Genomic DNA, 22,655 nt, shown 5'->3' on the forward strand with positions numbered 1-22,655 from the left:
GCTGTTGCTTCCTTGTGTAGACTCTTTGGTAATAGTAACATTAGGTTAACATGGTAAGAAGATGTAAGCAAGTTTTGCCAATGGTTTCAGAAGCCCTCAAAACCAGTATTTTCTTGATAGTTTATGCAATCACAGTTAATGCAGTAACTGCTCAAATATCTCACCATAAGAATATCTCAGAGTTGCAAACAAGAAACAAAAATATGACTACCAGTACCAGAAATGCTAATGAAAATGGTTCAAGTTTAAAAACCAGAAAATTAACCAAATTGACATTGTAGTTGAGAACTAATTGACTATTATAATAATTTCTCAGCTGCTTTACTTTGGCATCAAATTTTCTTTTTAAGTATAGCTGTTGATATTGATGTGTACATTTCATATATCAGCAAGATGAAGCATGCTACAGTTTTTAATAGCTCTGATTTGATGCTAGTTTCCATGTATCTCCTTGGATCTTGTTTTAGGGTCACATACTCATCTTTTAAATGTGCACTCATGAGAATAATATTTAAGAATGTATGTATGATTTGTGTTTGTGCCATTAAATATTTTAAAAGACAAATTATAAAAATTCCACAGAGACAATAGTGAGAAAAACTAAGGAAGGAGATGAGCATAAAAAGGAGCAAACAAAGTGTTTTTTCAAGGAAGTTTGAGCTGCACCAACTGCAAAATTGTATGTAATGTAAATGGGGGTGGAGTCTGTAAATCTCAAGGAGTCCTCATTCTAATTTGGTTGAAGAAATCTTTGCCAACCACTGTAACATGAATGGCAAAAGGGAAAAGATATGATCTGCTATTTTTTGTGGTACTATTTATCTCTAAGTTCACAGGACACTTCTACAAGCAACATTCTTTCATAAGGGATTTTCTCACTTATATTTACCCATGCACTATTTTACAAAAGCCTGTCTGTGTTGGTAATAGTGTGCAATGAAAAATGTGCCTATGTTTACAAACTTCCCCTGAAAGCCACTTTTGTAATTTTAAGAAAACATTAGAAAAACTGCAGACTTGAAACTGAATCCATCCATAAAAGACAAGTATTTGCTTTGCAGTGACAGGAAGACTTAAGGGATTGGGAATGGTATATAAAACCTTTTCTCTCAAGGTCAGTAGTTCAAGCAGTGCAGTTAAGGTCTAAAACACACCACTGTCTGATTAATGCTCAGTGTCAATTATAGTTGCACACAATCATGTGCCCATAAAGTTCAGAATATGGGAAAAGGCACATGGAAATGAATTGCTACAGGTATCTGGGCACCCAAATCTTCAGGTAGCACCTTGGGTGATCACAGAAAGGTCCTGATCTTCAGGCATTTTCATGACAGTTAAAACTTAGTACCTTTGAGTAGACTTCTGCTCTTGCTGGTACTAAGTGCTTTTTCAAATCTGTTCCTCGTTAACATATTTTAAACTGTTTTTAATTGTGGCAATAGAGCATGACCTTCCCTCTTATCTTTAGATCAGCTGTCTTCAAACCACAGCTGAGGTGAGAGACAGTGTGGATCTGATATGCTTGCTCTGCAGATGGATGCAGGTTCGAGGGCTTAAGGGCTTAAAGTTTAGCATCTTTGACCAGCACTAACTCCATTGCAGTAAATTGCTTTAGTCATGATGGATGTACTGACACTGAAGATGCTTTTTGCAAACATGTCCAGCTGTTGCAGCATTCTTTGCTCCCTCAAGTCAACAGAGTTCAAATGTTCAAAGCACAGCACCCTCTTTGCCTTCGCTTTCTCAGAAAGACTTCCTAAGGCTCGGAAATAGGAAGGACCTGAATTTAATTGTGAGAAGTTAATGATATTAGGTCTAATTGAAAGATACAAAATAAAGCTTTCCTGTTGTTCCTGATTTGATAATCAATTCAGTTCATCCACAACATGAAAATTATCCTTATTAATGATTCTGAGTAGCAGAAACATAAACAGATTAACTGTATGTGAATAAACCAGCTAGACCCTTCTGTGTGCTTTCCTGGGTTAAATAAATTTAGATTTTAAAGTAGTTACTTCACAGAATTGTACATTAAGTAATATTTGGAACTAAAGAGCAAGCTGTAGTGCTTGGGGTATCAAAACAGCTCACACGTATGTTCATATGTATGCAAAACCAACAGAGCTTTTAGCAAACAGTTTTATACAAAACTAGAAGAACACCAACTATTAAGAGAATACCCACAAAAGGAGACTATTTAAATATTATGCACTGATTTGTAAATGTAAGAAAATGGCCATTATCTCATACAAAATCTGTCAAATTTTTGTGTGTGCTCCATTTTAAGTTTTGTCCAATTCCTCATCTCATCAAGCTTAGGCAAAGACAGGAAAATCCCTGCTGGGGCATATTGAGAAAGTTCACAAATGCAGCAGAACTCTAAAAAAATAATTTCAGTTCTTTTTCAACACAAAAAAGAACTGCTTTATTTAGCACCAGCATAAAAAGGTGGGTTGAGACATATAGTTTCCCAGTAAGTTCTCCCCACTCACTTCCAAAGCACAATTACAGCTGTGCTGTTGCAGCCAGTGATAACATTTTGTAAATGCAATTTTTAAAATAAGGCTCAGACAGCTGTTTTAAATGATGGATCAGTAAAGGAGTAGAAAATCAACATTGTAAAGTCTGACTCTAAATAGTTTGAATAAAAATCCATGAAGTTTTAAAAAAAGTGAAATGTTAACAAACTCTACTTACAAAACAAATCTTGGCTTGTTCTGTACATTTCATTTTTCTTCCACCATCCCCTCTTAGATTTTGTTCCTAAAGATAATTCAACCTAAATAGGAAGAAAACAGCTACAGAAACAACTGTATACTGTTCATTTCTCTCCTATAGGACAGTGTAGTTCCTCATGGGAGTCTGCTTAGAAGCTTTCCAGTTTCAAATAAGTTATGTAATCTTAAAGTCATTCTTGCAAGGCCAGAGAATAAAAGAGTCAGGGCTATTCCTAATGCTCATTATTATTGTTGCTACTTTAATCCAGATTTCTGGATCAAATTCTGTGTGATTTTCAAGGGATGCTTAAGGACACAGCCAATGTCAGCATAACAACAGCTGCAAGAGTCAATAAGACAAAAATTAATTAAAGAGTAAGATTAATAGGAGACTGGCAGAAAATATCAGAAGAGACCTGGGTAGAAGGTTATGGAATGATGCATATCTTTGAAACAGTGTCATTTCCCAACAGGAAAGCTGTGAGTTTTTAAAACATGGTTTTACATTTCCTGTACTGTTGCAATATATTTTATTTCTTTATTTCAACAATTATAATTATACTAATGTGAGAAAGCAAAAAAATTATTCACTTGAATTCAGACTTTTCCATCCATATTTGCCTCTTGATTATTATGCACGTCCATGAGATGTGAAGGCTGACTCTCTTCCATTACAATAGAATTACGTTTTGTTTCACAATGTTAAGACTATGATTTTTGGGGCAAGTTAGGAAGTTAGGCTCTTCCAGGAGCTTCTATTTGCATCACCATAAACTAATTTCATAGGAAACTTATGGAGCTGTGCTTGCTAGCTCATACTGAGGTAGGCGGGAGATGTAGTAGGAAAGCTTCACTAAAAAGCCATAAGAGTTACCTGTTTTACTGACATTGTTTCTTTGCAACTCTCTGTGCCATCTATTCTCATTGCATGATTCTTTTCAACTGGGCACTTAAAAGCAATATGATTTTATTGTGACTAATAATATAAAATATTAGGTAGGTATTTTTCTTATTTTATTGCTGCTTGTATTTCCAGCCCTATTACCAGTATGTGTCTCCAAAGTCTTAATCTCCCTTTCCCTCAATTCTGTCTCTTTTGAATTGTGATAATTTAATGACTTGGGTTTTTTTACTTTTTTTTTAAATTTAGTTTTAAAGATTCTTACACTGGTTTTGTTATTTCTGTTTTATAGAAGGTGGTTTCAGGGATGCAGCCTGTACTATTGCTACATACGCAGTAGGATGTAGTCTTGTTAAGGTTGCACAGCAACAATAGTTCAGACAGATCAACAGAGGAAAAAAAACATAGAAGATATAAAGCAAGAATACAAACAACAGAAATGTGTAGGAAATATTAATTAAAAAAGGAAATATGCTTATGTTGTGTTCTGATTTTGCAACTGGGAATTAAATTTACCTTTTTCTGAGATGCAGTCTGCAAATGTGTCAGTCAGAGTTAGATGACAGCTTTAAGAGTTGGTGATTTTCCAAGTCAATTATCTTTAATTATTCCTGTGCAAAATATGATAAATAAATGCAGTCATTTCTCACAGTTTGTTTTCCCATTGAGTATTTTTAAAGATAGTCATCTCGCAAATATTCTAGTGGAGGAATCCAACAACCAGGGAAGAAAACTGTCCTTTAAAATCATGATGATCATTAGAGATTCTGAAAGTGTAGACCGTCATGAAGGTTATTTGGATGGTTGTTAGAAGACTGAGGTTTCTGTGCTTCATTATGGTCATGGAAGACCAACTCCCAGCTGCTTAGATCTAGATATTGAAAAAGAATTAGTGGATTTCAGGGGAACTACAGTGTTCTTAGAGTGTGCTTAACCACCTTGCTGAACTTGGGTGTTATAATACTTTGTAATTTTAGAGACAACAAAAGCTAGTTACTATAAAGCTAATATCATAGTAAAACTCCCTTCAAATCGTGTGGTTCTCTAACTATATTTCTTGTACGATTCAGACCTGCACTTATCCCAGAGTAGTTTCATTTTCATATACAGAGATAGATAATATAATCCTGGCATCTAGGACATTTTTTTTCTTAGTTTTGTAAAGGACAATGGCAAGTGCAAATATTGGAAATGTGATTATCTCTTTTAAAATACGATCTTTCAAACATTGAAATCTATTTTATCAGGTGTGGAATTTAGATTTGGTTTTGTTCCATTTCTGAATCTTATATAATTTTCAAACTTTATATAGGTTTTTTAAAAGATTCTCAAACTTTCTAAAGGTTTTAGAGAAGACCATGAATCTGTTTATCCAAATTCATAATGTGAATGTGAGAACCATCAAAAATTGGTGAGAGATGTTAAGCCACAACAGTTTTTTGAAAGGTTACCTCCCACCCACAACTCAGAGCTACAGTCTGTAGTATTAGTACAGTGGGCAATTATTACTGAAATACACAGTTGCTTCACCACAAGGAATTTGCTGCATTTGCACATTGCTATTAAATGGTCATGGTTTTGAAGGCATTGGGAAGAATCTGGCAAGAGATATAAGTGAAGCAAAACAAATAGTAAGATTTCTTTGAAAAAAAATGAAATATTCTTGGCTGTCATGAATATTTGTTTCTCTTTTCTACAGTGAAAACTTGCTTTCTAAATTTACCACTTAATAATGAAAATGTGGTTCAAAAATATAAATGGACTGAAACAGTTGGATTTACATTTTTTTTAATTATATGTATTTTCTATGGTAATTAGTAGAAAGTGGTCATAAAGCACTCCTATTATTGTGGTAACCATGAATGACCATGAATTTTCTCTATTACTTTCACAAAAATATGTATCATAAATATTATCTCCATCTGGGAAGCTAAAGAATGCTTTCCGACAGACTTCCTTTATGTTTGGACTGAAGTATGATGTATTTCAAACAATGTGAAAAGTATTTAAAACAAGTTCAGAACAGGATGGGATGATTGCCAGGCCAATACAGTACAACCTTTATGCAAATTTTACTTTGGCACATTTTTGTGACAGCGTTCAGCAATAAATTTTCAAGGAAGTGTTGTCTAGACTGCAAACCAAGAAACTGTTGCGCATCAAATTATGCTTGGAGCTGAGCTACCTAAAATGGTAATGAAAGTATTTGTATTTATAAGCAGTTTGTAGTCACACACTACTGCTTCACCAAAATCATTTACATGCTTGTAGGAACCAGTCTAGAGAGCTTTAGTTTCATGCAGTGTGTACTCAGAGATTTCTAGTTTTGACAATTGATTGAAAGAAATTGTACTGATTGAAAGAAAACTTCTAAAACATTTTTTTGGTTTATTTTTTAAATGAATTTTTTAAAAGTCCTTACTGGCCAATTATTTACTGTCTGCACTCTATAAATAGTCAGTGGTAGGTCATGTTAAATTGGCCAATGACCAATTGCTAAAACGACATCAGATTTTTAATTAACATCAAACTTTTGAGGGAAGTGGTTTTGGAAGGAATGAATAGTACATAAAACCTTTAACAAATGGGAAGTGAAGTTAAGACACTTGGACAAAACACCCTGGATTGAATGACATCACTGTCCACAACACACTTTTCTGTTGGTTCAATAAAAAAAAATTAAAAAAGGAATTTGCTTCCTAGAGCTCTTCCTCTCACACTTTCACATAATGCTCACTTTGAATTAACCTTCAAGTGAAATCAGAGAGATCTAAGAGGTACAGCTCAGACACAGCTTCCATCCAAAAACAGTACTTACAGCAGTAATTAGAAAAGACAGTACTAGAGCACTGCTGCCTATATTAAAGAGCCTTTGATGCCATAGCAGTGGCAGAACAGCTTTTTTAAGCACAACTGTTTACTACCAACAAGACCTGTGCTAGAAATAAAAGGTTTTTTGTGTTGCTGTGTCAAAAAAGGAGACAGGGAAGAACAGCTTATCCTGGCCAGCTCTGAGAGCTGAGGCTTTACAGCAGTGTAGTCTTTGCCACTGCTATCAAGGAGTACTTGACCATGGAAATTTGGTGGTGGGTTAGTCCACAGGCATCTGACCAATTCCCATGCAATAGTTAAGAGCGAACAAAGAGAACCTCTCTTGTGAGCTGAACTGCAGCAAGGTGGAAGCTATCTGCAAAGCTTATTAGGGGATTTTTTTCTTGGTGTTTTATTTTTGGTTGGGTTTTTTTGTTGGGGTTGTTTTGGATAGTTTGGATAGTTGGTTTGTTGTTTGTTTTTTCTTCTTCACACCATAATGGTACCTATGATTAAAACACCTAAAATGTGTTGTCCACTCTTAATTCCTTTTACTGCTGTCTCTCAAAGGTGCCATAAGAGGTTTGTAAAGACAAGGAGGCTTATGCCACAGAAAATACACATGGGGTATTGAATATGGTTTTACAAAATGAAACAATACTACTTCTGCTGCCAAAAGCTATTCCAAGCTCCAGTGGATATAGCCAAAAATGGTTATGAATTCAAATTCAGAGGGATATTCTTCCTCCTTTGAAAAAAATCTAGGCAGCAATGTATGTGTGAGCATCTGTGTGCGCTGAGGTAAATGTATGGCAAATGTATACCAGATCCTCACTGCTTTTCATAACTGTCACAGCTGATGTCTAAAGCTTTTACAATAATGGGGATAAGAACTTGGTTTATGCACACAACGTTAATGAGGAATTGGCTCACTGTAACATGAAGATATCCTTCCATACTACAGCAATAACTGTCATGTCTGAAGTTTGGCACTGTCTTTGCACTCTCACCTTATCTAAGGCTTAGAAGAGCAAACACAATATGTATTTATGTTAAACAGAAGTCTGTTTATCCTTTTCTCTAAGTTGCCGCCTTCCTATTTTTTTCACACAGAACATCCAATTAAACAAAGGATTCTATTTGAATATCCTGAATATTTTGATAATGTATTATCTCATCTACCCAACAGAAAATATCTTTAAGGAGCTGATTATAATCTTGCACTATGTATTTTAATCTCTTGGATGTTATCCTCAACCTTCTTAAAAAAAAAAAAGGGTGGTTTGCATGCACTACTAATCATTGATAAGTGATTCATGGCTGTTTGATATGAAAGCATGAAAAAATTCAGCAGTGCTAAAGCTCATGGCTTGTGTTGCATGTAATTTAGCTTCAAAATATTTTAAAAGCTGACACGTTCGTTACACTGAAAATGAAAAAGCAGAGCCAGAAGCCAAACTTTGGTAATCTAAATCAAACTACTTTCCTACACCCAGATTTCCTGAAAAACACTTTTCTTCTGATAAATGCCAAATTGTATTTATCTTACACAGAGTTAATAGTGATTCTGTGTGCATATTACACCTCAATACATTTGTTCCAGCATGTTAAACTCACCTCTTTACAAATGCTCTGCTGCTTGGTAGATGATGACAAGACCATCAAGTGGTAAATGAGCACTATACTGTTTTGGCTTTTTATAGGAAGCAAAAATGCCAGAGAGTAAATAAAAGAAGTGATTGTCTCTCAAGACCTGTCTTTCTCCACTATCTTAGAGGTGAGATAAGACTAGAAAATAAAGATGTGAAAAACAATTGATTTCTTATGTAAAGTGAGAATTCAACTCTTAATTACACAAAGATTTCTCAGCTCATGAAAACAACTCCCAGAGAGCCACTTTGTTCCCAGGTCTTTTTCAATATTTCTAGTATCAAAGATAATTTGGGGAGTTCTTCTATATTAATACCTTGTAGCACCTTGATTAATATTCTTGTGCATAAGTCTTCTTTAGCACTCATAATTTATCACATTTCACAAACATTTTATTAAGCTTTTAGAAATATTGTGTTTTCATTTTTACTGCAGCTTCTTTACTAAGATATGTTTTAAATTGATGGATTGTGCTTTTGCAGACGGAAGCCCATGAATAGTTATGACAACAGAGAAACCAGCTTTAATCACATTCAGAAGAAATACGTATATTCCTGAAATTTCCTGTCTTGTGAAGCCTTAGATTAGAATGTCCATAATTTTTTTTTTTCTCTAGCTCATCCATACTCTCTGTCAGATACAAAAAAAAAAAATTCCTTTTTCATCCAGAGTCTTCTAGTCAGGCTGTTAAGAACATTGATTCTTCCCTCTACTCTTGTCTTTTCACAAATGCTTTTTTGTTTGGGGGTTTTTTTTCCCCCACTTAATGTACAAACCTGAGTGAAATATTGAGAATTTTGACCATTTGGAGCTTATGTGCATATAAAGGAAAGATTACTTGGTGACATGAAAAGAATGTGTATTTTATTCCTTGCAAGTGTCATCATGTCACAGGGTTTGATTTCAAAGCCACGGCCAAGCAGAGCTCTGTAGTCACATGCAGGGGTTAGGAAGGAAATATGAAGTTGTTGGTGAAACAGGTGAGTGACTTCCATGACTCTGTTCCACTTTGGTATGAGGGGAGAGTGGTCCCAAACACTTTCAAATGCTAGTTCTGTATTAGTAGTAGTACTCTAGCATTCATTCAGTTGCCTAAAATGTGTACTCAACCCTAAATATTACGTGGTTTTTTCGCAGCTTCTTTAGTGGGTGGAGTCTGCAGTGACTTTGTCCCTAATTCTGGTCTCTCAGTCCTTTCCATTACACTTAGGAAGACAAACTCTCCTGTTCAACAGCGTTGCCTCATGAAGCATCATAATGACAGTTTAAATGTCACCACTGTTAGTCACTGATGATTGTCTTAGGGTTTAAATAGAAATTTCTTACTTTTTAGCCACTCTGTTCAGAGGGAATGTTTACTAGCAGCAACGTATAATTGTGGAGCTTTGATCTTTGCTTTGAAATGTCTTTTTGAGTGTAAAGAAAATTCATCTATGCTGAGAACAACATTAAAAGCTATTTCTGGAGTTAGACCAGGATTCTGAAGGTGAAAGGACACTTCTCCAGCTCTCTCAACAAGTCCTTGGGAAAGTTAAAAATAAGTCTTGCTGAAAAAAAATTGGCACTTGTTATTTGAGAAAATTTCTTTATTCCAGGAACTGCCTCATGTAGCAGAAATTTATTTACCATCTGTGTAGACTTGAAAAATTTTCCATCTACCAGATACACAACTGAAATAGCAACAGATTTTCCGTCCCAATGGTTTCCACCGACCTCTGTTTTTAGGGAGTGTTGTAAAAACTTATGAAATTTTGGTGCTCTCAGAAGAGCAGTTAATAGACCATCTGTGAAACTCTGAGCTCTGATTGTGACCTCTAACAACATCACCTTACTGTTGTTAAAGCTTGTCACTTGGGGGACATGACCTCATAGACTTAATAGCTGAAAATTTATTAGATTTTTAAATTATAGTTCCATTATTGATTAATATTACAGCACTGACTTTTTAAAAAATAGTCATTTGAGACATTTATTTACTTTGAGTACAGATGTACTTCCTTAATTTCACAGCTCTGCAACTGCAGGGGGAGAAAAGATAGTTAGAAAAGAATAAAATATGTCACCACCAAAAATATCCCCACTGATTCTTGAAGTAACTCTAGTTCTTTAAAATATGAAGCAACCTGTCTGTAAATCTGAATATTACTTCTGAGTATTCATATGAGTACACCGACTGGAAACCAATGCAAACAATTCATGGGAGACAGAAAAAGAGAAAAGAGTTCAGGAGCAGATGTCAGAGAACACAAGCTTAACTTCTATTTGTTGCTTCTGCATTGATTTCTTTCTTTCATGTATTTAGTGGATACATTTTACTTTTGTTTTTAATGCATATCAAGAATCCTCAAGAACTATGGGGGCTAATTTTTAGTTGATGCTTAGATGGATTTTTTTATCCCATCTACCAAAATAATATTTGTGTGATTAGAAAGTTTGGTGTTCAAGGCAGTTGTCAAAAGTTTCCTCTCAATTCAAAGACCTGATTTGCTGAAAAAATGAAAAATCCCTATCTACCATTCTTATTATAATTGAAGGGCTCTTCTGCCTTATCTATTTTTACCTTTTTTACCTGCCACTCTGTTCAGGGTGTTTGACTGAAGATGCTTAATCCGAAACAGGCCTATCAAAGATGCTTTTTCTTTCATAATTCTGAGCCGCTGAACTAGCAACATTTTACGATATGTGACCTTTTTTCTTTTTTTTTTATTTTTACCTTCTTACTAAATCCTTTAATCTGGTAATTCAAATCTGTATTTCCAACTTATTCTGTCTAATTCTATCTATTTTGGATGTCTGTATAACTTCTCTATTCGACTGCGTGTGGTAAGGTAAGATACTGTTGTTTCATCAAAAGTGTATAATTGTGAAAATGAACAGGTCTAAGTTTTAAGCCATTCTATATTCTTTCCTGCTGCTGCTAAACCACCTACAATCCCAAAAAGAGGAAATTACAACTTATATTATCAACATTCAACTGAATGTTATTCAACAACCTGAACTTTAAACTGTGAGTTGCAGTTCTCAGGGAAACCAAGGTTTTAGTTAGGTTTGTGCCAGTGGGTTAAGGTACATATGCACTGTCATGTTTTAGTTTGAGCCAGGAGCGTTCTTTTGAAGGGACTTTGCTGAGTGACATGATATAAATCATGAGAGATGAGTGATATCAGATGGTGAGATTAAGTGCACGCTCTCTGATTTGAGAGCTGCAGGGCAGATTTTATAGCTCTAATGTATTGACTCACAAAGAAAAAATGTGTCTTGGAATTATCAATAGTCAGTGATTTTTTTTCAGATATTAGGAAAACAAATGTACCCAGAGTGTAGCAGATTCATATCTGCACAGTGCAAGAAGTATGAACTGAAAGACATAGTCATAGGATTTTACATTCCCATCACTTACATTGTGAAAATGTCAAACTCTGTCCTCCACACCGAACAAACTGGTTGCAAGATAACATAATTGTTATGACTTTAAGAAAAATGAAAGAAAAAATCTTCTGAAAACAGATTTTTAAAATAGATCAGTTTCCTTTTAGGTGAATTTGATAAATATTCCCTGCTAGAAGAATATAGAGTTCTATCTATAGAATAGAGATTTAGCCCCTAAACAAACTAGGCAGTCTCTTGAGACTTTTATAGGTTTAGTTTTATCTTTCTGAAATATATCACATGCAATGTAAAACTAGTAAGGAATATTTTCCTCCTGTATTTGTGCTTTCTAGTTCTCTCACTAATTCCCAGTGGTCTTGTGGTAATGTGTTCATTCTGTTGGCCAGCTGTTCAGCTCTCCATGAATGCATCCTCCTGATGTGCATTTCCCAGCATTTTACAAGAAAATGTCCTTTTCCACTTCAGTATAAAACTTTTTTGAAAGCAAAACTATGTACCATTGGGAATGTAGACAGGGAATCTAATATAAACATAAACTCAGTGAGGAGTGAAGAAATATATATTACACAGTATAAGCACTAAAGTGCTTTTAATGTGTGTTCGAAATAGAAGTAGAGAGAAGAATGTCTTTTGTACTAGGGTTTGCCTTGTGTGGTTTTTGTTGGGGTTTGTTAGGTAGGGTTTTTTTATTTGTTTTTCTGGTTTTGGTGGGTTTTTTTTGTCTCTGGCAAAATTACCTTTATTTTGCTCATACTGCCTATAGTAGAAAGGAACTCTTTGGTTCCTTTCTCTAGGCCCTTGGTAGTAGGACCCAACAGTAAAGTAAATAATATCCCCACCATTGCCATTGATATTAACTTCAATCTTCGCTTAAGACAGGGTTGTGAGCATCAAAGGTAAAGTTTGTCTGTACAGGGGGAATAGAAAGTGTACAAGCATACTGAAACAGAATTAAGGGATTTCTTCCCTCTTGGAAAACATTAAAGACCAAGAGTTAAGAGGGAAAATAGGGATGGTTTTCTCCCTGGCACTGTTGCTAATTCTTCAAGACAAAAGAGAAATTTATCAGCTAGTACTCGAAATCACTGTACTTTCTCGTCATTCCAAGAAAGTTGGGGCTGGATTGTGTGGGGCTGTGCTAATCAAAAATGCAAAGGAAATGTTTGTACACAATGTATTTGATGAATCTTTATTTGTTTACTGTGGGGAAGCCTAACATTTCATTCATTGGTATACAGCTCTTGGATTCAATTTGAAATTTAATTCTGTACAGACAAGGAAAAAACTGTTATGTGTAGGACTCTGTAATAGTATAGCGTAGTTTTAGTGGGTATTTTGAACTTTGGCCATTTGTCTAATTTGAATTACTCCTTCTTATTTTACATCAGCTGGGATTTACACCCAGGCCACAGTTTCAGCAGACAGAGAAAGTGTGGAGTGTGACTTAACTTGGTAATGCATGAGGGGTCTCTGTGTCAGGAGGAATCTATGGCATCTACTTGATAACATTGTTGTTCATTCTCTGCTTGAGTGATTCCCATTACTCCATGGCAAATAGTAAAATTTGTCTTTCCTACCATGACCAAAGCATAAAACTTTGTCTTTCTCTGTGAGTCGTCATGTTGTATGCACACATATTATGTGGCAGTGGTTTTTTGATGATTTTTGGCAGTGTGTGCAACAGTTGTTCTGTGATTTTATCACTTCACATGTTCTGTAGGGAACTAAGATAAGTGGTCATTTGTTCTTGTTTTTTCTATTCTGTATAAATGATATCCACTCTGTATTGTTTGTGTTTTAAAAGGCAGTATAAGAATTGCAAGAAATAATCTTTTTATAAGGTTTTTTTTTAAAAAAACAGTATATAATATTTATCACACAATCTCCAGTAAACACCCTGAAATTTTTTATTTGTTACTTAGTGAATAGAATGAAAATTTAGCAGTCTGGGAGAAGAGTTCCTGATAGCAATATCAGCACAAGCATGAATGAAACAAACCAGAGAAATTACATTTTCTCAGTCAAAGATAGAGCTGGTGTTAGGACTTGGAAGTTCCTTGAATAGGCTTTAAGAACATAGTATTCAGGCAAAATAATTATATTATTATTATGTATATTTTAAGCAGTCAGTAGAATAATATTAAATATGTAACTTATAAAAGGAATATCTCAGTTGAAATAATGTAATGTACAGAAACTATCACAAAGACATTAGAAAGGTAGTTTGGATGTGTTCTGTAGTTTTTTTTTTTTTAGTTTCAGCCTATTGACTGGCCTTTTGTAGCCAGAAACTTTGGTCCTGAACCTTGGTCAGGGCAATCACAAGCACAAGTTTAGGCTGGCAGAGGATGGAATGAGACCAGCCCTGAGGAGAAGGACTTAGGAGTGCTGGTGGGTAAGAAGCCAGCAATGAGCCAGCAATGAGCACTTTCAGGCTAGAAAGCCAACTGTGTCCTGGGCTGCATCAAAAGAAGTGTGGCCATCAGGTCAAGGGAGGAGATTGTCGCCCTCTACTCCACTCCCATGAGATATCCACCTGGAGTACTGCATCCAGTTCTGGATGCAACATAAGTACTCCCCAGCTTAAGATGGACATGGACCCACTGGAGCATGTCCAGAGGAAGCTAAGAAAATTCTCAGAGGTCTGAAACACCTGCTGTGAAGACAGGCTGAGAGGGCTGGGACTGTTCAGCCTGGAGAAGAGAAAGCACTGTGGAGACCCTGTAGCACCCTTCCAGTGCTTGAAGGGGATGTGCAGAGAAGATGGAGGGAGAGAACATGTAGTGATTGTACAAGGGGAGTGGATTTAAATTGAAAGAGTGTAGGTTTAGATTGGACATTAGGAAGAAATTCTTTAATATAAGGGTGATGAGGTACTGGAGGATGTTGCCCAGAGAGGCTGTGGACTCCCTATCCCTGGAGGTGTTCAAGGTCAGGTTGGATATGGCTTTGAGCAGCTTATTCTAGTGGAAGGTGTCCCTACCCATGGCAAGGGAGTTGGAACTCTAAGGGCAAGGGAGTTGGATTCTCTAAGCTCCCTTCCAACCCAAAGTATTTGATGATGCTATGATATGATCTTTTAGGAGTGCTATGATTACTTCTACTTTTGCCAGATATTTAAAGAGAGTTGTCTTGTCAATTGCTGGAGCCTTCCACATTTCCTTTAAGAGAGAGTCAGAAAATATGCCTCCTAGACAGTGATTAAGATATTTCAGATAGGTTGTATACCTAATGTCAAATGAATCACCTCACCCAGGACAGAACATGGCTACTCGCCACAGCAGCACAAAAACTGTGTGCATTGGTGAGGAGGATATGGACAAAAAATTACAAATCTGAAATGGTGCCCATTTATTGTCTACTACTGTATCTTGACCATTCACATCAACATAAGTCATACAGAAGAATTCTATTCTTTGTCACTTGCTAGATTCATTGGGTATGACAATTGCTCTACAATCTGTTTATAAACAGTGAAAAAGTGTTGCGACTATGACAACATATATTGATAGAAGAACAGAGAAAAAATTATTAAGGAAGAGATCTATAGCTTTAACAAGTAAAAGTTTCATGATTATGACAATATATATTGATAAAAGGACATAGAAAATTTACTAAGACTAATCTTAGCATTTTATTCAAATGAGCTCCCTCATGTAAGCCAGAGTTCCTACAATTAGGCGTTCTTTGCTAATGGAATTTACTAACCAGATAGATAATGCTTGTTCCTTAAAAGAAAAACTCAAAAGATTTGATAATTAGCTCTCAGAGGACTCCACTGGTTATTTTACAGCTGTGGAAAAAACAGTAGAGACCTATTTATTGACCTAGCTATCTGATAAATCAGAAAGAGATCAGTGTCATGGAATCTTTTTGAACAGACCACCTCCTGACACTGGGAAAGATGCAGATGAGGTCAAAACCTTCAGCTTCCTCTCTCAGAAAGGAAAAGGAGAAAAAAAAATCTCATAAACATAGAGCTAAACAGAGTTGCTTTGGAAACCTCTAGAAATAAAGGGAGCAGGGGAAAACATAAAAAAACCAAACTTCTCTTGTTAAATGGACCGAGAAAATACATGTGTTCAACAAATACAAAAAAACCCTTCTGATTTCTATCTTTTTTTTCAATTTGATTACACTGTCAGAACTGAGCCTGAAACACAAAAAGCAGTAATGAAACATCCCCAGCAGTCAAAATCATAGCAAACACAGTCATTACCCCACTGAACCGAGCATTAAATGCACTTTCAAATGTTACCACTCCATGGGTAGATCAGAGAAACAGGGTTCAAAACAGAGGGGTACTCTGCATTGTTACTTAGGTCAAGTTCTTCTTTAGCCTTGGGAAAATACTTATCTTGCCTGCCATTTTCACATCTTTAAAACAGAATTAATATATTCCCTTGACATGTATAATATGAGTTTAGCTGTATAAAAGATGAAAAGAAATGTTGTAATACGAACTTTGCAATCACCTGAGATACATACCTGAAAGTTCCCCAGGAGCCTTAACATCTTTTAGAGCTGCAATATAACTCCTGCTTGTTGCAATTCCTTCTATTCTGTATTAAACCTCATGGTTTGTTCCCAGTGAGGACACATCTCCTGTTTTGACAGTATCTGTGCTTTAAAATCAGAGTAAATTTAGCAGTTCCATGTAAAATATCTTACAGGTGTGCCCTAACTTATTTACATGTGCTTTCTGTCTCTCTGAGGTCTTCATAGAGAAATTTGAGGAAACTGCATTTTCCAATGCCATTTTCTGTTATTCTGTGTATAAGCAGTTCCTTTCAGCTCTCTATATGTCTTTCTTCTTTTCAGGAATAATATAAATACTCAGCCTCTTTTGAGTTTGTATCAATATAACAATTCAATTTAATTGCACATTTAGAGATATTTATTTTCTTAAGCATAAGCATCTGCAGAGCAACTGTGCCCTGGACATGAGAAAAATAAAGTCATAGAATGAAAAGTCTTCTCCGGTTTGCCCTGGATAGTAAACATAGCAGAAGGATTCAAAACAGATTGGTGGAATCCTAATTTTGTTGCTAGCAAAATGAGGGTTATTTCACAGGGTTATTTCATCATCTATTTCTAAAAAATAGATTTTTTCAACAGTCATCAAGTTGACTAAGCCTGATAATAAAATCTATTATCTCATATTTTAAAGAAAGAGCCAAATGGTATTTTGTTCCTGTTAATAAACTCACTGACTTAGTGAAACAGCCATATTGTCATTTGTGTCTCATATTGTCATGAGTCAGAGGAAGCAGGATTTAACTAAAATGATGATGGAAATGCAGTTGAAATTTTACTGGAAATTCTGTAACAATTTTGCTTTTTTCTTTCTCCCCTATGCAGAAGGATGTGTTTGATAGTAGTAACATTCATTTAGATATTAACTTTCTGTACAGGAAGAAATACTTTTAGATTACAATGTCCTCCTCTTCAAATTGAGCAATCGCTATTCCAGCACCACTCACCATCAGACGCTTTGAATGCACTTGAAGTCCAAAGTGTTCTCAGTGCAGCTCTTCCTTAGGGAGGGCAGCTGGTGGTGGCCTAGAAATTCACTCCAGCTGGTCTCAGGGCTGGTTCTGGCCTGAGTCAGGTCCTTTCTCCAGACATCTATTTCTGCTATGTGCTTCTGACACTGTAGTTTCACTCTTTTGGCCTCACTAGTGAATCAGTAGCCAGAGTTTTCATGTGTTTCCTTCTTCCCCTGAGCTGATTTTGTCATGGTGTGTTAAGTCAGTAAAAGTTGGTTTATACCAAGATAAATATCAAGCCAAATAACCTGATATTAAATATATATATAACAGTGTAGGGTTGGTAATTCTTTCATTCCTCTGGGATAATGCAGTCATACCTCATGAGATAATGCTTGATTAAATTCAGAGAAAAAAAATACTGGAGAATACTTAAACACTCTCAAGCTGGTTATCTCAAGTTCTCTAATAGAAACATTTTGATTGTATGAGGACATATGCTAATCTGTGCCAGCTGTTCTGTAGTTAACTATTCTGAAAGTCTCGTTCTCCCTTCTCAAGCAATTTTCTTTTCTGCAGACATATTTCATGCAAAAGCTATGCTGACCTTTAAAGATGTTTTATGTTTTTGTCACAAAATATGGTGACAATACTTATTTCTTTTAACATTAAGAAACCTCACATATAAAATGGTTCTTTAAAAGTGTAGCAAATGTTTAGTTATTTCTAGCTTTGTGAAAGGTAAATAACAATAATGGCTCTGTTGTTATTTTATGTAGGAGAATATAAGGGAAGTATTAAGATAATAATGTTAGTGTTTCATCATCTAGAAAAGAAGTATTATTTTTAAAGAAGTTAGTGAAGCTTCAGTCAAGAATGCATCCATTTCTTTAATTCCTCACCGCATTTACTGGCGATGATGGCTGTTGTTTACCCCATGGATATATGCAGAAATAATAGGTATAGAAAAAGTATTACTCTGCTGACATAAGCAATTTTGAAAGATCCAACCAGTAGATATTCTTTTCACAAAAATATACAGTGTTGCTTTTGACCTTTTAAGTACAGAGTATGAGATATATGTATATATATACATATATGTTTGAAAAAAACATCTTTTTAAGAAATATCTTATTAGCAAGGGTCAATATGTTGCACTGGGAGTCTTCTAATATTCATTTCTCTGAGGTGTAAATAGTAAGATCAGTCAGTTTTTAACCCAGAAAAGTAAGGGATTGATTCAAAAATTAAGAGGGGCATTTCAGCTTATTATCAACAAAACATTCTTTTATGACAAAGGAAAATAAAGCTAAAAAATATATAACTATTTCCATTTAGGGCATATTTTAAACAAATGTGTATACTCCATTCTATGGTGGCTTTATAACTTTTGGTGAGACATGCTATTGTTACTGCATCATGTCTTTTCAGTACATGGAAGCAGACAGTGATATACCCTAGGCTGTCTATTGCATAGCTTCAAAAGGCTATGAGTCACCTGGAAAAACCCAGCTCAAATAAAACTGCAAACTTCATTTTTGTTTTGCTTTTTAAAAAAGTTTAGTAATTAAAATGGCATGTGCTTGTGCATGTTAAGATACTGAAAAACAGAATGATCCGGATTTATTTAGTCATGTGAGTTCATTGTAGTAGGAGATGTTAAAGATTTTTTTCTACTGGCCTGAAGCATGGATGAATTACACTATGAGCCAGCTAGAATTTATGAAAATGCTTGAAAAAAAAATGTATTTTTTTAATTTACTTGTCTTGAGTTGAACTGTTGATATAGCTTTCATACCTTTAAGACATGGCAATCACACCAAGCTGAGTTTTCCATCAGATACAACTAAATCCAGAAGAATAAACTTCCCCTGCAACATATTCAACCTAACAATCTTATTGGATACCTACTCAAAACAGTAATGTTCACTATTTTTAAAATATGGCTCCCTATTTGATATTCATATCTGAACATTTTAACACTTCATTAATCACAGGAAATGTCAGGCAACTTGTGACTAATAACGGAAAGCCCAAAATTATGTATGTTATATTATTTCTTTTAATTTCCTGTCTTGAATGTTACTACCTATTAGGCCTTATAAAATTGTGTTTATCCCAATAACTGTTTTGGAGAAGAGTTTGGAATTGAATCCAAGTTTGTTGAACATTAGTTAAAATATGTGATTTAATCCTGGCCCAGATATGTTTGTCTTTTTTATTCTATCACCTCTTTGTGATAACTCTTGAACTCAAACCTCCTATTTACATGGTAAAGACACACTCAGAAATAACATTGACTTCTGAATCTATTTTCCCATCTTTTATGTGTCCGTATAAGAAATGTTTGTTTACATGTGTGTGTATCTTCTGCAGCTCTGTGGGCACATTTACAATATAAATATGTTGGGTGTTAGTCAAAACTAGAACTTGCAAGCAACCTCACCTCCCATTCAAATGGGATGGCTCCCTAGCTCCTAATCACAGCCTGTTGCTTCCTCTGTGGACAGACACGCTGACACAGACTGATTGACTGAACCCAGTTTGGGCAGCATGTCCTTCCTGAGCTGCAGGCACTTCTGCTGCTCTATTCCTGGGAGTCAGCAGCTGTGAAAGGAAGCTGTCAGTCATCAGCTCACCAAAACAGAGAGATGTGCAAGCATGTAGAGGTGCTGTAGGCTGAGCTAGGAGGCAAGAACTCACCCTCCAGCTGGGTCCAGAGCAGGGCACAAGGCTTTTCCTTCCTCCAGGCTGTCAGAGCTGAGCACTAATGCCATTACCTGCTGCAGCCTGGATAAAAATGTCAGAGATGAGAAGAAAAAGGAAAAGGCTGTGGCCAGGACCGAGTCTCAGCAGGACTAAAGTCCAGGTAGGGCATCGCTAGTTAACTTCTCCCTGGGGGTAGGGGCTCAGGTTTCAGCTCAGGCTGTCATTTACTGCAGTTACTCCTCATTACTCCCTTGATTGGCACTGTTAACACAGCCTATGTTTTTCAGATGAAGGTTAAGAGCTTATGTATGATACACAATAATTTGTCACATCAATATTACTTACGTGTTTTTTTTTTCCCTTTAATATCTTTTCCTCAACTCATTACATCCATTTTGAGATTTTGAGATTTTATAGTAAGAAAATCTGAGTTTTCCTTTAATACTGGTGCATACAATTTGGAGTCATATGTTTTGGTTACTGCTGATAGAGAAAGTGAAAATAATCAAACAATCCTTGTATATGTCACATAATACTGATCATGTCTGTTGGGAAAAAATATAACAAGGTGATAACCCCATGGAATGCTCTTGGTGCTGAATTTTCACTTTAGTTGCAATAAATTATGGGTGCTTTTAAAAAGACTATAACATTCTATTTGGTTTTGAAGGTATTTTTCTTATCTTCCAAATAAGATTATTTGTCATATAATGTAGTACAATTAATTTGCTGGAAGGAATGACTCCAGGGTATGACTGGCAAGTCTACCCTCTGTGTGAAGGCCATAAGCAAAAGCAGAAATACCTATCCAACAGCAGTACAAGCACTAAGTGGAATAAAGAGGTAAACCACTGAGCAAAATGCTTAGCTGCATTCAGTTACAGTAGTTTCTACCCAATCTGATTTCACCAGTAATTTCTGTAGATAGTAATTAGCTTCTATCCAGCAATAGAAAAATTAATTGCAACCCTAGTATCTGGTTGTAAGGGTCCTCAGGAGGAGTCTACTGAAGCAGGAATAAATTTGAGACCAGACCAGGTTTCTCTGAACTTTATCCAGTTGGATCTTGAAAGCCTCCAAGGACGTAGCCTGTAGAACTTCTCTCCAAGGAAACTTTGGCTATACCAGATTAAATCCTGGCAATCAATCATTCATCTCACCTGCTTGTTGCTACCTGCATGTCTCAGTCAGCTGCCAGCAGTTTTGACCTCACAAATGCTGTGAGGTGAAATGGCTTCAACTGCCATTTATTTGCTGTCACAACAGAAAAATGCCCTGAGAATAGTGTGCTTTTCCATTCCTAGAGATGTGCTTTTTACATTAGCTTCACCTGCAGTGAAGGCAGAGGGTTTTGCAAGTAGCTCTTTAGGAGGAGAGCCCAAGGGGGACTAAAGAATTTATGTGAGAATGGCCAGAGATGGAAGAATGTCCCTGCACTTGTATTGTGGAGAGAAAGGAATGCACCTGAATATGGAGATTGAGGGAAAAAAATATCATTTCCATAGAGAAGAAATGTTTGTTCTGCATTTCCATGCAGAACAAAACTTGATAAAAACAAGAATTAATAAGTTCAAGCTATAGAAAGATTGTGATTCCATGTTAGAATTAAGTTTTTAGTACTAAGGAAGGTAACATTGGAATAAGACCTTTTTTACTTGGGGCAGTTTGGTGGTTTGTAAGTAAAGCTGGAAAATTATACATCAAGTCTCAGTGACAAGACTATCGAGTATGATAGTCTTGTCATTGAGAGACAGATGACATGGCATTGCAAGATCACTTCCAGTTGTATATTTTATGATTCTATGACTTTCTGTTGTTAGCTCCTGAAGAGAGTATATGTAATATGTAATATTTTTTATTGTGTAATATTTCAAGCCATTAGTGTTGGTAATTTCAGATTAAAAGTCACTAGTCTTGAGAAGCTGAACTTAATGCTGAAAAACAGTGAATATTAAAAATTATGCTACAAAATGTATTGATTTAAACATCTATGAAAAGCTTAAGTAGCAATTATGTGGCGCAACTTTGAGCCTCCTAAGGATTTAGGATAGAAATGAAAATAAGTATTTACAGTGAATGACAGAAACATATACGCCTCACACTTTTAGGGGAGAATGAATTCAAGGATTCAAAAAGGTAGTGGCAGATGAATGAGGCTTTCAGACTAACTTTGTCTTTTGGTTCTGTGTTACATGGGTTCTGTCCTTTGATGTGAATGGAAAGTGAACCCTAAAGGCTCCTAAAGGCTGTAGTCTACAGGCCAGCATGTGTGTCTGTGTCTGAGCAAGCCCTCAATGCTGGGCACTGTGCACAGATCAGTCCCCTTAAGTAACATTTAATAGCTAGAATAATTCCAGTGTGCATAAATATATTTCAAAGGCATACATGACATAGCTGAATATATTATAAAGAAAGGCGGAATTCCTTGTCTGAACCACAAACTTCTCCAAAATTCCAGTCAACCACTTACCACATGGTCAAACACTTAGCTTTGATGAATTTCAGAAACAATATACAGCAGACAGAGGGGTATCTGGGGTAAACAAGGGAGTTTTGGTATTTTTTTACTAAATTTGGGCCATTATCACCTCTTCAGAATCATCTCTGCAGAGATGGTGCAGTAATTGTTGCAGAATTTTAGAAAAGCTTGTGTGACAGCAGCATTGTGGTTATTTATTTCAGGAAACATCTTACTTGTAAGATATGGCGTGTGACATATAAAGGGTGATTCAGCTTCCTTTGATTCTGTATTTTTCTCAAAACCTCTAATTACCATTCATTACTATTTGCTAAGAATTCAAAGTGTGAGAGCAAATGTGCTTTTCAATGGTTTGGGGTTTTTGGTTTGGTTTTTTTTTTTTTTTTTTTGGTTTTTTTTTTGGAGCTATCTAGACTCTTTCTAAATGTGGCTGAAAAGGAATAACAATTTCCTTGATCAACATTTCCACTCCCAACATGTTTGATCCCAATCCCAGTTTTTTGGGGGCT

The 22,655-nt window shown here is 35.7% G+C and overlaps 1 protein-coding gene across 3 annotated transcripts in view; it reads left to right on the top strand.

Moving 5' to 3' along the window:
- The window catches only part of DLC1 (DLC1 Rho GTPase activating protein), a 209,179-nt gene that overhangs the window by 16,986 nt on the left and 169,538 nt on the right, over positions 1-22,655 (top strand). The window lies entirely within an intron of this gene.

This window comes from Passer domesticus, chromosome 4 (genome assembly GCF_036417665.1).
Source record: "Passer domesticus isolate bPasDom1 chromosome 4, bPasDom1.hap1, whole genome shotgun sequence".
Lineage (NCBI taxonomy): Eukaryota > Metazoa > Chordata > Aves > Passeriformes > Passeridae > Passer > Passer domesticus.